Below are 6,000 nucleotides of genomic sequence, written 5' to 3'. Positions count from 1 at the left end.
TGGTCACAGATACCTTAAAGTTAGTGACGTGGACCAGAAAACCAGTCAGTATCTCGTGTGACCACCATTTGCCTCATGCAGCGTGACACATCAACTTCTCATAGAGGTGATCGGGCTGTTGGTTGTGGCCTGGGGAATGTTGTTCCACTGATCTTCAATGGCTGTGCGAAGTTGCTGGATATTGGCGGGAACTCGAACACGCTGTCCTACACATCGATCCAGAGCATCCGGAATATGCTCAATGGGTGACATGTCTGGTGAGTATGCAGGCCATGGAAGAATTGGGACATTTTCAGCTTCCAGGAATTGTGTACAGATCCTTGCTGTGCATTATCATGGTGAAATCAGAGGTGCTGGTGGCGGATGAATGGCACGACAATGGGCCTCAGGATATCATCACAGTATCTGTGTATTCAAATTGCAAACCGCTAGCCCACAGACTGCCATCTGCAAGGTACAGTTGAAACCAGGATTCATTGTGAAGAGCACACTTCTTCAGCGTGTCAGTGGCCATCAAAGGGGAGCATTTAGCGCTTTCTTCACCACACTGTCTGTGTGTAGGGACCATTTCAGTTCGTCAGTGATGTGCACGCCGAGGAACTTTAAGCTTTTGACCTTCTCCACTGTTGCCACATCGATGCATTTGTATATGCATTTATTATGGATCCCTTAAGTTCCTACCAAAGCAGCAGCTACTCTTCCTGGGGTCCATTAGTTCCTACCAAAGCAGCAGCTACTCTTCCTGGGGTCCATTAGTTCCTACCAAAGCAGCAGCTACTCTTCCTGGGGTCCATTAGTTCCTACCAAAGCAGCAGCTACTCTTCCTGGGGTCCATTAGTTCCTACCAAAGCAGCAGCTACTCTTCCTGGGGTCCATTAGTTCCTATCAAAGCAGCAGCTACTCTTCCTGGGGTCCATTAGTTCCTACCAAAGCAGCAGCTACTCTTCCTGGGGTCCATTAGTTCCTACCAAAGCAGCAGCTACTCTTCCTGGGGTCCATTAGTTCCTACCAAAGCAGCAGCTACTCTTCCTGGGGTCCATTAGTTCCTACCAAAGCAGCAGCTACTCTTCCTGGGGTCCATTAGTTCCTACCAAAGCAGCAGCTACTCTTCCTGGGGTCCATTAGTTCCTACCAAAGCAGCAGCTACTCTTCCTGGGGTCCAGCAAAATTAAGTCAGTTTATACATTTTTAAAACATTACAATACATTCACAGATTTCACAACACACTGTGTGTCCTCAGGTCCCTACTTCACCACTACCACATATCTACAGTACTAAATTCATGTGTATATATAGTGCGTATGTGCCAATGTTGGAATTTCTTCACAGTCCCTGCTGTTCCATAAGGTGTTTGTGGATGGGGGGTTCTCTCTCTGCTGTCTCTGTTAGTCCTTTCATTTTGTTGATGTAGAGGGAGAGGTTATTTTCCTGGCGCCACACTGCCAGGTCTCTTATCTCTTCCCTGTTAAGTTTTGTTGGCGTAGAGGGAGAGTTTATTTTCCTGGCGCCACACTGCCAGGTCTCTCATCTCCTCCCTGTTAAGTTTTGTTGGCGTAGAGGGAGAGGTTATTTTCCTGGCACCACTCTCCTTACTACCTTATTCAACTAAAACCACACTTGATAGTAATTTTTAAAATTTAACTAGGCAAGTCAGTTAAGAACAAATTCTTATTTACAATGACAGCCTAGGAACAGTGTGTTAACTGTCTTGTTCAGGGGCAGAACAACAGATTTTTACTTTGTCAGCTTGGGGATTCGATCTAGGTTACTAGTCCGATGCTTTAACCACTAGGCTACATGCCGCCCCTATCCACATGTGTTTTTTGTTTGTTGTTAGCTAACTAGCACCCACATAATTGAAAAGGGAAATGCATATAGCCAAATCCAATGTTTTAGAGTTCTTCTATTATTTAAATCAGTTGACCGTATTCATTTACTACCTGCACTGCAATCTCAATATACCCACTGGGAACACACTGGTTGAATCAACTTTGGAATAGACGTTGAATTGACTTCTGTGCCCAGTGGGTAGGGTAGTCATTGCTCCATACTGTACTTGTGTGCAGAAGTGCAGTACGTCTTTCCATATCTGGTATGGGTAGTTCGCCTAACAGTTGTAATATTTCACATAAAAGAACATGCACTTGGGATGTCTGAAACAGAAGTGACGAGGATTAAGACAGTGAGTAAGAGCCAGAGATCAATTAACCAAATATACATGTGAAGATTAATACTCAACAGCCTGACAGCCTTTTTCATCATACGTCATCATACGTCATCAGAGCACATTGTACTGTCTACACTCGGTTTGTTGTTTACATTAAAACATCTTCATTAAATCGATTTTAATCCGAACTAAAGTTTTGTTGCTAAGGATTCCATGACGCGGTTAGCCTTTACGGCTAAGTTTGTGTTCCTTTTTTTGTGTGGATTCCGCGAGTGCTAGCTGGCTGTACTACAGACAGCTGTCGTCATCGTGGGAAAGACTCATTGTTATCTTTTCATAAAACAACTGATTGCAGTAAAGAGACAATCTGGATACTAAGGAGATCCTGAGGGAAATTGACGAGTACCAGCAGCTTTATGCTATGGAGGAACAACATACTCCTTCATGGAAAGATCCGACCACCTCACAAAATAACTTTAACCCCACCCAAAAAAGAAAAACAGATTATTCTACAGACACGGATGATTTACTTACCATTGAGGTAGAGACTAGTGCTCTGGCTGGAATCCATGCAACACTGGAAAAGTTGTATGAGGAGGTAGCAGTGCTGACGGGGAGTTTGGAGTTCAGCCAGAATGAAATTCTCAAGCTCCAAAGAGAAAACAAGACACTCACAGCCAAGGTAAAAATCCACGATTCCAACATGGATTGTCTACTCAGGAAAATAAGGGTGATGAAAGAGTCGCTACTAGACATACAAAGTCATAGCAGGCGTGAAAATCTATTTTTTTCTTGGATTCCTGAGAACCCATCTAATAATCCAGAGGTTGCGATCAGAGAATTGACGCAATCCGCCTTGAAACTTCCTATAGAGACTGTAAACAAGGTGGCTTTCCACCGAGTACACAGACTTGGAGCTCGGAGCGACAAGACCAAGGGTCCCCGACCGATCATCGCAAAATTTGAACACTACCAACAAAAGGAGCTGATCAAAAGCAGAGGAAGGGAGCTTAAAGGGACCAAATTTGTTCTCAATGACCAATTTCCAAGGGAGATAAACGAACGTCGTAAGAGACTGTATCCGGTACAAAGACAACAAAGGGAGAATGGTAAGCGTGCCTTTATCTTTGTGGACAAACTCTTTATAAATGGACAGCTATTCTGAGACAGCTCCATAACACAGTGGCTGTACTAAATTCTACAGGGACTACAGTTACGGAAAAAAAGAAGGTATGGTAAGTGTAAAAATATCTGAACATTATGAAGTGGATATGAACACACGTACTCAATTACATGCTTGCTTACACATACAGACGTATACAGTTGTGGCGAAAAGTTTTGAGAATGACACAAATACTGAAGTATAATTACAAGCATTTCATAAGTGTCAAATGCTTTTATTGACAATTATATGAAGTTGATGCAAAGAGTCAATATTTGCAATGTTGACCCTTCTTTTTCAAGACCTCTGCAATCCGCCCTGGCATGCTGTCAATTAACTTCTGGGCCACATCCTGACTGATGGCAGCCCATTCTTGCATAATCAACACTTGGAGTTTGTCAGAATTTGTGGGTTTTTGTTTGTCCACCCGCCTCTTGAGGATTGACCACAAGTTCTCAATGAGATTAAGGTCTGGGGAGTTTCCTGGCCATGGGCCCAAAATATTGATGTTTTGTTCTCCGAACCACTTAGTTATCCCTTTTGCCTTATGGCAAGGTGCTCTATCATGCTGGAAAAGGCATTGTTCGTCACCAAACTGTTCCTGGATGGTTGGGAGAAGTTGCTCTTGGAGGATGTGTTGGTACCATTCTTTATTCATGGCTGTGTTCTTAGGCAAAATTGTGAGTGAGTCCACTCCCTTGGCTGAGAAGCAACCCCAAATCAAATCAATTTATAGAGCCCTTCTTACATCAGCTGATATCTCAAAGTGCTGTACAGAAACCCAGCCTAAAACCTCTAACAGCAAGCAATGCAGGTGTAGAAACCCCACACATGAATGGTCTCAGGATGCTTTACTGTTGGCATGACACAGGATTGAGGGTAGCTCTCGCCTTGTCTTCTCCGGACAAGCTTTTTTCCGGATGCCCCAAACAATCTGAAAGGGGATTCATCAGAGAAAAGGACTTTACCCAAGTCCCCAGCAGTCTAATCCCTGTACCTTTTGCAGAATATCAGTCTGTCCCTGTTGTTTTTCCTGGAGAGAAGTGGCTTCTTTGCTGCCCTTCTTGACACCAGGCCATCCTCCAAAAGTATTTGCCTCACTGTGGGTGCAGATGCACTCACACCTGCCTGCTGCCATTCCTGAGCAAGCTCTGTACTGGTGGTGCACCGATCCCGCAGCTGAATCAACTTTAGGAGACGGTCCTTGCGCTTGTTGGACTTTCTTGGGCGCCCTGAAGCCTTCTTCACAACATTTGAACCGCTCTCCTTGAAGTTCTTGATGATCCGATAAATGGTTGATTTAGGTGCAATCTTACTGGCAGCAATATCCTTGCCTGTGAGGGCCTTTTTGTGCAATGCAATGATGACGGCACGTGTTTCCTTGCAGGTAACCATGGTTGACAGAGGAAGAACAATGATTCCAAGCACCACCCTCCTTTTGAAGCTTCCAGTCTGTTATTCGAACTCAATCAGCATGACAGAGTGATCTCCAGCCTTGTCGTCGTCAACACTCACACCTGTGTTAACGAGAGAATCACTGACATGATGTCAGCTGGTCCTTTTGTGTCAGGGCTGAAATGCAGTGGAAATGTTTTTGGGGGATTCAGTTCATTTGCATGGCAAATAGGGACGTTGCAATTAATTGCAATTCATCTGATCACTCTTCATAACATTCTGGAATATATGCAAATTGCCATCATACATACTGAGGCAGCAGACTTTGTGAAAATTAATATTGTGTCATTCTCAAACTTTTGGCCACGACTGTACATACACACACACACACACACACCTGATCTTGCTCTCTCACTCTCTCTTTCTTTTCTCTTCTCTCCCTCTCTCCCTATTGTCGAGAACAGTTTTATAATTGAATGTGTTTATTGTTTGTCTATCTTTTATATGTATTTGTCTACAAGTTTATATATGTTTACAACAAGCAAGGGGAAGATATCAGAATAGGGGCATTGGGGAATAATAACATACAGTATTGTATGGAATACATTTGTACTGTAGTGAAGCCGTCTCTAGAGTAATGCAAGTTCTCTTTCATGACCATGTAAAACATAAATTCCTATGGAAATGCTGGGATGTGTTTTTCAGTTATGTTAAAGGTAATTATGATGCAACTATGATGGGGATACGATATGGATTACAATTATCATCATGAATATTAAGGCAATACGCACTACATGTTACACACATAGACACTCAACCATGCAAATTGGCAGAGTTATTATTTATTTGGACAACACACATTATAGTCTTACTCTTATACAGACATCGTACACACTCTCATTACATCACATCCAATATCATACACATCAACCTACTCAGATTTGTTACACACATAATATCTTGTCTCAATGTTCTACCATCTGTGGCCTTGTCTCACAGGCAAACAGGCAAGGGAATAAAACAAATATTGCTAGAACCTATTTCTTGAATTCTAAATATCAGACATTTGAAAGCTCTAGTTTTGACCTTCATAATACCTCTGATGGCAGTAACTTTACAAGCACTAATTATGGCCAATTTAGCCTGAGAATAGTATCTAGTTATGGTAAGGGGTGAAATAAGTATAGCCAGTTATAATTGGTTTAGCAGATTATATAAAAATATCAGGATTTACGTGGCTCAAAGAAAAGGAATATAACATATACTGTTTACAGGA

The sequence above is a fragment of the Oncorhynchus kisutch genome, unplaced genomic scaffold (assembly GCF_002021735.2).
Source record: "Oncorhynchus kisutch isolate 150728-3 unplaced genomic scaffold, Okis_V2 scaffold939, whole genome shotgun sequence".
Classification (NCBI taxonomy): domain Eukaryota; kingdom Metazoa; phylum Chordata; class Actinopteri; order Salmoniformes; family Salmonidae; genus Oncorhynchus; species Oncorhynchus kisutch.
The sequence above is the reverse complement of the archived record's forward strand: the minus strand, read 5'-3'. Positions refer to the sequence as shown.